Source organism: Zalophus californianus, chromosome 12, assembly GCF_009762305.2.
Source record: "Zalophus californianus isolate mZalCal1 chromosome 12, mZalCal1.pri.v2, whole genome shotgun sequence".
Taxonomy (NCBI): domain Eukaryota; kingdom Metazoa; phylum Chordata; class Mammalia; order Carnivora; family Otariidae; genus Zalophus; species Zalophus californianus.
In genome coordinates, this window is record NC_045606.1 from 818600 (window position 1) to 827473 (window position 8874).

At 51.7% G+C, this 8874-nt stretch overlaps 1 long non-coding RNA gene across 1 annotated transcript; it reads right to left on the reverse strand.

The window, feature by feature from the left end:
- Positions 1–3918: 3918 nt before the first annotated feature.
- Positions 3919–8026, reverse strand: LOC113911965. The gene is made up of 4 exons (XR_003516648.2): positions 7750–8026; positions 7289–7540; positions 6792–6912; positions 3919–4276 (listed from the first exon to the last, which is right to left on the reverse strand). It is a non-coding gene; the product is annotated as an uncharacterized LOC113911965 (long non-coding RNA).
- Positions 8027–8874: the final 848 nt, after the last annotated feature.

Below are 8874 nucleotides of genomic sequence, written 5' to 3' on the forward strand. Positions count from 1 at the left end.
TGATATATATCTACTGTTGACCATCTATCGATCATCCACCTGTCTGTCCTTCCCAAATGGAAGTATTCATTCTTTTCAAACACCCATGGGGAACTGATAAAAGTTGTTACGAGGGGCACCTGGGTGGCTCAGTCGGCTAAGTGGCTGCCCTAGGCTCAGGTCATGATCCCGGGGTCCTGGGATCGAGCCCTATGTTGGGCTCCCTGCTCGGCGGAGAGCCTGCTTCTCCCTCTCCCTCTGCCTGCTGCTCTGCCTACTTGTGCTCTCTTTCTCTCTGTCAAATAAATAAATAAAATCTTAAAAAAAAAAGTTGAAATGATCCAGGCCACAGTCCTGGGTTGAAAGGACTTGAGAGGCAAAAGAAAGAAACTTTCACTTGGAAATTGCAAAAAAACCTTTCTGTATAATTTTGGATTCAAGAGGCAAGAAAAATGGAAATCACAATTGCTTTAAAGTCAATAAGGATAAAAGCACTGTTGGCACGCCAGCGCACACAAGATGCATTTGTGCTCGGCAGTGGGGGGCTGTGCAAGGCGTCTGGCGCCCAGCGTGACTGACCGAAGCAGGGATGGGCATCCTTCCCGCCGCCGGCCGACTGCCCAGCCCGGGGGGTTAGTGCTGGGGGTGTTGATGGGCCCCAAACCCCTGCACGGCCACAGCGGTGTATAACCTTAGATGTGCTTTCCAGAAAATATGAAAGATTGAAACAAAATCTACTAAGCATTCAACTCAATACGCTAGTAACAAATAGCAAAGAAAATGTGTATAGAAGGAGGAAATAAATAATGACGGGAATAGAGCTAATGAAATAGAAAAGTTAGAGAAGATTTGGTCAATAAAATGGCACATTTTTTCTGAAGGCAACAGGTGAGGTAGGAACCCCAAGTAGAATAATCACCACAGAAGAAGCTACTCAGATATTAATTTACAAGGTATGAAAATGGGCCTTACGTGCGTGTTTCCATCATCTGTTCCTATGTGATGTATAAACTGTCCCGGATCATAGACAAAGACAGGAAGTTCCCTCAGTAATGGTACACAGCCCGGGTCACCTTCACCCGCTGGGACATGTCCTGCCGGAGGTAACAGACAGCCCGAGCATGACCAACAAGTGGCTTAAACAAGCTTGTGGTGGTATTGTATATATTTTTTATTTTCTGTGTATTATGATGTTTCGACATTTTAAAAAAGATTTTATTTCTTTAGTAGTGAGAGAGAGAGAGGGCAAGCGCACAGAGGGAGAGGGAGAAGCAGACTCCCCTCTGCAGGTCTTGATCCCAGGACACCGGGATCATGACTTGAGCTGAAGGCAGACGCTTAACTGGCTGAACCCCCCAGGTGCCAGATGTTTCAGCATTTTAAAAAACTCTTTCTGGCTGGGGAGAGACTGACCCTTCTGGGTTAGCTGGTTCTTGGAGATGGAAGGGCCCCGTGGAAGCATGCCTTTGATATGCAAACTGGCCAATCCAGAGCCAGGCTCTATCTACTTGGACCAGGGAGGCAGGACCTCTGCTTTCATCATCCCAGGCAAGGTACCAGGCAGCGAAGGGACACCCCTGTAGTTTAGAACCTGCTAGAATTATTCAAAGTAGCCAATTTTAGGCTTTTCGCCGTGTCCTGCCTTGCCTTTCCTCTGGAAACCCCAGTAGACACTCTGGCTGGGGCTCTCCCTTCCTCCTGCTCCTGCCACGTGACCACACTCGTGCCTCCCCGTGTGGCTTGTTGTGCCTCCTGTCTCTGGGCCCTAAAGGTACAATAGCCTTTGTTTCCTGAGCCTCTCCTGTGTGTCCTCCACGGGGCACCCGACTGACCGTCCGTGGCTGGGGCCGCGATCCGGGGATGGCCTCGTTACCTCCTTCCTGGAGCTTGCCCAGCTGCCACAGCTCAAAGCATCCCACTTGCATCCGGGCATGAAGCAGGGGGTAAGGTGAAAGGCAAAGGCATTTTCTTCTTGGGATTTTACCTTTTATCCAGGAAATCTAGCTCTTCTAGGGCTTCTCCCTGTGACTCTTGGCCAGACTTCCCCACAGGGCCCCTTCTAGCTGCAGGAGAGCCTGGGAATAAAGCCTATCACGTCTCAGCTTCCAGAGGAGAAGCACGGGACGGAGGGGAGGGAATGAGCAGCCCACACCTGTGCCACCTAAGCAGAGCAGGACGGGGGCTCAGGGTGAGCACAGACAGGCGGCCCCCAGGTACCAGCTGCTCTTGTGTCTTAGCTGCGAAACATCAGACGCATCCCTTCAACGTCAGGAAGGAAACAGATGCTCACATTTGAGGCTGGTTCTCAGTCTTATGGAGGGGACCCTCGTCAGTGTCGTAAGACTATGAAATAAAAGGGACATTGGTTGAAAAGGAAAGGTCAAAACTGTCATTTCTTGCAGATGTATGATAGTCTATCTAGAAAATCCATGAAAATCAATAAAAGTAATCAGAACCAGGGAGATTTCATGGTGGCATGAAACAGAATCTGCATACAAAATCAATAATCTACTTATAAAACAGCAATTTCAACTATAAATTAATGTAAGGAATACCCTACACACAACAGCCACAGACTTGAAAATATCCAGGAATAAACCAAATAGCACAACTACTAAGATCTAGTGTATATACATATATAAAGAGCATCTACAAATCAATTGAAAAAAGACAGCCCGATTTTTAAATGGGCAATTGATAGTAAAGGAACTACAAACAGGTATATAAACAGCCCGTAAAGATATGAGAGGGAGCTAAATCTCAGAGAAATTGAATTGAAACAATGAGATATTAATATTTATTGTGAAAATGACAAAGATGGGTAACATCAAATGTTGGTAGGCTGTGTTGACAGGGTCCTGGCTTGACAATAAACAAATGTATCATTTTTGGTGGGCGACTTGGCGGTCTCCGTGGAAGGAGGGGGCATTCCTTCCCCCTGAGCGGCAGTCCTGGACAAATACTTGTGTCCTCAAGCATAAGAGACACGGGGAGGATGTCCTGTAGCTTTGTTTCGGCAGCGACAGATTGGGAACGATATAAATACCCTTCAACTAGGAATGGCAGGACGGTGGACCGGGTACACGCTGTGGAATTTGCACTGGATAGGACAGAAGCTGAGTGAGCCCACCAGGCTGATGTCTCTCACTGAGGACAGCAACAGACCCGGCACGGATCCACAAAGTAGTGCCCCAAGGGCTCTGAGGAGTGAATGTGGGCCAACAGAGGAAGTCTGTGGTTCCTTCTTTCTCCTCTGCCTCTGGCTTTGGATGGAAGCTGAGCTGATCCCAGGGACTCTGCCAAATGGATGGATGGCTGCCCTCCAGGAGAGACTCCTTTGGAGACAGAGCATCAGTGGTAGGGTCCCCCACACGCGGGAGGGGGGGCATCCCTAGTCTTTCTTTCTCTTCTTTTTCTTCCAGCCCTGCCCTGGGCCCAGCCTCATTTGCAGAGCTGAGCTGCTGGGCAGGTCTCAACCCTGAAGGCAGATCTGCATTAGTCACCCATTGCTGGGTAGCAGCCGAGCAGAGTGAAGCAAATGCTGGTTATCTTGCAGGGTTTCTGAGTCAGGGACCTGGGAGTGGCTCAGCATCACCTGGGTGGTCCTGCATCATCTGAAGCCTCGACTGGGGAGCTGTTCATGGGGCACTCTGGCTCCTCACCACAAGCACCTCTTCAGGGCAGCTGGCTTCCTCTGGAGCTAGTGATGCGAGCAAGAGAGAAGATGGCGGAGGAGTAGGAGACCTGGATTTCGTCTGGTCTCAGGAAGTCAGCAAGAGCAAGAGAGCATGATGGCATACCCAGCACGCAAACTGCGGTGACTTTTTTTTTTTAAAGATTTTTTTTTATTTATCTGAATGAGAGAGATCATGCATGCTCAGGAGCAGGGGGAGGGGCAGAGGGAAGAGGGAGAAGCAGACTCGCCTCTGAGCGGGGAGCCTGACGTGGGCCTCGATCCCAGGATCCCAGGATCATGACCTGAGCTGAAGGCAGACGCTTAACTGACTGAACCGCTCAGGCGTCCCAAACTGTGGTGTCTTTAGTAATGGATCCTGGCATGTTCTGCTGGTTATACAGGCCAATCTGGGTACAAGGCAAGATAGGGGATGACACGGGGGTGTGAAGGCGGGGAGGTAAGATAATCAGGAGGCATCCTGGAAGCTGGCTTCCACGCCGTCTCTCTGACCAGAAGAAGAGGGCAAGGGGCCCTTTTTGCTGAAAAGAGTGGGGATTGCTGGTATCTTTTCCTTATTTCTCTTTTGCCACTTTGCTCTCAAGCCGATTTAGGCATGTGGATCTGTAAAACAGCATGATTTCCATGACAGTCCTGGGAAAACCGAGCATCCACAGGCAAAAGAATGAGGTTGGCCCCTACCTCACACCATATACACAAATTAGTTCAAAGTGATCAAAGTCCTAAAGGAAAGAGCTAAAGGTGGAGCTCTTAGAAGAAAAGATGCAGAAAAAGCTTTATGACGTGTGGTTTGAGATGACTCCTTGGATATGACACCAAAAGCACAGACAACAAAAGGAAAAAAGCAGAGGCAAACTGGACTGCATCAACATTTGAAACTTGTACGCATCCAAGGACACAGTCACCAGACTGAATCAACCCATGGAGTGGGAGACTCTGAGAGGGCTCAAGCCAAATGGGGCTGGATGGGTGCCGACAACAGAGATGAGTCGTCGAGGAGGGGAGCTTCATAGGATGGATGCTGATCTGGTCTTGAGGCCTGGTGAGGAGTTTGCCCCGCAGAGACATGAGAAGTGGGCTGGGGAGGGCACAGCCGGCCCCTGTTCAGGAAAGATTAGTGACTGGCTGACAGGGACTTCTTGGATGGATTTCTGAGCTGCTCGGCAGAAGCCCCCAAGCCCACCTGCATGCTTCCTGGCAAAGCTCCACCCCGTCATCAGTCAGACAGGGACACAGGCACCAAAGTACCCAAGTCTAGCTGTGGGCATCAGGGAGCATATAAGACAGTGAACCCGTGGGCCAAGGCCCAGGAGACCCCTGTGAGCAGAGGGACCCCCCCCCTCCCAGGCATCCTTGTCTAGATGTGCCTGACCAGAGCCGTGGCTCTAGGAAGGTGCTTGCTTTCAGAGGAGGTGGAGGCCATCAGTGAACAGTGCTGAGTATGTGTGTGTGTGTGTGGGGTCTAGGGGGGCAGAAAGGGGGGGTCCACCCCAGTTTGTACTTGGTACCACACTGCTCTCAGCATGGGATCCTGGCCTCCAGTCTCAGCTGAATATGATGGGGCCCAAAGAAGGATGAGATCTGGTGGGGACCTGAGTGTTGAGGCCATGGGGGCCAAAATGAGCCAAATCTTCCTCCTTTATGGTGAGAAGTCCATGCATACTGAAAAAACATGGTATTTAGGGAGATGGAGGAGATTCAGCTATAGAAAGGACATCCTGCCATGTGCAAGAATGTGGCTGGAGCTTGAGGGCATCGTGCTCAGTGAAATAAGTCAGACAAAGAAAGACAAATACCATATGATCTCACTTATCTGTGGAATCTAAGAGAAACTGAATTCAGAGAGAGAGTAGAATGGTGGTTCCAGGGGCTTAGGGGGAGGAAGTGGGAGATGTTGGTCAAAGGGAAGGAGTTTCCAGTTATGAGATGAATAAGTTCTGGGGCTCTAATGTACAGCATGGTGAGCATAGTCAATAATTCTGTATTAAATATTTGAAAGTTGCTAAGAGAGTAGATCTTAAAATTTTACACCATAAAAAATTGTAACTATGTGAGGTGATGGGTCACTTCACAAGGTATAGTATACATACATCATAAAGTGGACATAGAAAGTATACTTGATACATATATACATACATAAGGTATGCCACGTATCAGAGTTGTTACATTGTATACTCTTAACTTGCACAATGTTACATGTCAATTGTATCAGTAAAGCTGGGAAAATACCAGAATGATTGGTTGCAAGAAGTCAAAGGAAGAGGAAGGAGATGGGGGAAGGCAGAGCTGGTGATTTTATGCATGGACCTCTTTAAACTGTTTCAGTGGGGTATGAACACCTCTGACACAACAGAACAGGGGAAAGGCTGTGTGTGCATGCTGCAGATTCTGTGATGGTGAGTGCATGAGGCTTGTGGGGTGCGTGGCCTGAGACCCCTGCCCTGGACAGCGGGCCAGAAGACGACAGTCAGGATTATCCTGGGGGCCACTGGCTTGTTCCACCTGTTGAATAGGGACCCACCTGCGGCTGCGTCGTTGGTGAAGCCCTGAGGACACCAGGCCAGGCCTGCACAGCTGTTGTGGACAAAAGGCTGGGCACCTGCCCTCTCTGCCTTCTACCTGGGCACACCCCACTTCAGAATGCCTGGGCCAGGACTACAGGGATGGGCTTTGTTTTGGTGTCAAAGCTATAAAAAGATTTCTGGGAAAGAACCCAGAACATTTATGGGCAAGTTCCCATCATCCGGGGAAGAGCTAACTGCAGAGGTAGCAAATGACATGGCTTTAAAATGACACATTTATAAAATGTCTCCAATACTAGACCCTACTGTCCAGAAAAGCCGGGCCTTCTGGGAGGGCCCCTGGCCGATGCAGCCAAATGGCGTTCTTCTCTGCCGTTTGTCACATCCAGATGTCTTGTGTGGGTTGACCAGCTGGCCTGGACAGGTGTCCCCAGTGACCAGTGAGCAGGAAGCCAGGTGGACCCATGAGCGTTAAGCATCCCTCCCCCAGTGCGGGGGTTGGGGAGGTTTACAAAGCTGCTCAGGATCTGAGTTCCTGAGTCATCTCTGTGGCTCCTAGGGACCACCCCCCTCCCTGCACCGCCGCCCCTGCCCACCTGCTCAGAGCTCCATGTTGGGGGGCAGGAGCCTTTCTCAGGTACTGAGGCTTGTTGGCATCCTGGGTGCTGTCTTGGAGCAGGAGTCTGAGCTGCATCTTTGTGGACTGCGGTGGGAAGCCTAAGGTCAGAGAGGTCAGTGGGCTCTCTGCTGGGGATGTGGCAGGAAGGCTCAGGGCCCCCGGGAGGGAGGCACAGGGAGCATGGAGCACCTCCAGGGGGCCCCAGAATGCACAGAGCACCCCAGGTCCCCTGTGAGCCCTGTCTGCACCAGAGCATCTGGAAAAGGCCCTTAGGGCTTATTATGTGACATGAAGTGACAGAGCACATAAATGCACGTTCAAAGCACAAAGCCACCTACACCAGGTCAAGAAATCAGGTTTCCAGTTCCTTGGAACCTGTGCTCTCTCCCCATGGCTTCCCATCGCTTCCCCAGAAGCAAGCACAGAGAAGGAGGACCACATGAGGATCTGGGGACACGATGGCCATCTACTCACCCAGGAGAGGGGTCCTGGAAGGAACCAGCCCTGCCACGCCTGGATCTCGGGCTTCAGCCTCCGGGACCGTGAAGAAGAAACTCATGTTGCTCCAGCCGCCTGGTTTGTGGTGTTTTGTTTTGGGAGCGCCTCTGCAGACTCCGGCTTAGGGCGGAGCGGACCCCACCTCATCCTTAACTTGCAGGGTTCCTTGGGACAAGCTGCCACCTCTCTGGTTGTCCTTCTTCAGCGACACGATGGGACAGATGTGCCCTAGGGAAGAACCACAGCAATTCTGTACAAGAGCAGCAGGGTCCGGTCAGCGGTTCCGAGACCCCCATCACCGGCTGACCCCTCCCCGCCGTGGCCCGTAACTTCATGGGACATGGAAGGAACCACACGTGTGACAGGTGAAGATTAATGCAGAAGCTTCAGGAAGGAAAGTGCTCAATAACATTTTTTTGAAAGGGTAAATAACTAACACGGCGGGTATAATTGCAGACCAAGGGGGCAGAGACGCCTTCCTCCTGAGAGCTGAGCTCCTGGGACAGAGTAAGAACCCGGGTCCTTGTCAGTCACGGGCAGGACAGCCTCAGGATGGGGCTCAGGCAGGAAGGTGGAAGGACCTAGGAGATTCTGGGCTCCGGCTCTTCCTTTTGCTCTTCTCCTTGCCTGTTTCCTGACAGTGAGTTCTTCAATTCACAGGTCGTGACACCAGGATTGGGGGCTGGGGGCATAGCTTTCTGTCCCCAGGAGAGGGCTCCCGGGAGAGAATGGGGTGAGCCAGGGGCTGGGAGCAGTCAGGAAGGGAGGGAGAGGGATGTGGGGCAGAGGAGGGCAGGGATCTTGGCAGCTCCTTTAGCAGAAATTAAAAGGTTTCCAACGACAAAGCTGCCAGAGGAGAAACGTGGGACCCGGGCTTCCTGGAACAATAATAGCATATCCTTCCTGCGTGTTTCCTGCGTTCCGGGAATGGTGCCCAAGTGCCCGGCATCCTGTGGTTCCCCCGTGACCCTTGGGGTAGATTCTGCTTTTATTGCTATTTTACAGATAAGGAAACTGAGAGCCCAGCGTGGTTAGGTAGCGCTCCTGGGACCACACAGCCCGTTCGTGGCGGACACAAGCTTAAACCCTGGTTTCTGTGATTCCAAATGCTTAGACAAGCCCTGGACTGACTTGGGCACAAGAGAGGCACCAATGTCTCTTCATGGAGAAAGGCTCCCCCTCCCCTCGGCAGGGTCTCCGGCACCGGGAGCTCTGCCTCCCCACTGGGCTGGACGTGGGCCAGGGCGGCACAGAGCTTGGCCATCTCTAACCGCGGGGTGACCTGCACTTGCCGAGGCTCCTGGGAGCGTAGGCTTGTCTGCTCACTCTAACCTGGTTCTAGACAGTTAACCGGGAGTCTCAGGGGGACAGTGGTCTCTGGCCTGCCCCCAACCCTGGGCAGTCACCTCCCCCACTCTGTGACTCATGCTGTCTTATTTATGACAGCCACCCTGTCCTCCTCCTACTGGCGCCCTGGGTAGGCTCCTGGGCACCAATCTGTCTGTGGGAGTCTCTGTGTAAAGGGGGGACCAGCGCCCTCGCAGAGGGCGCACCACCCCACC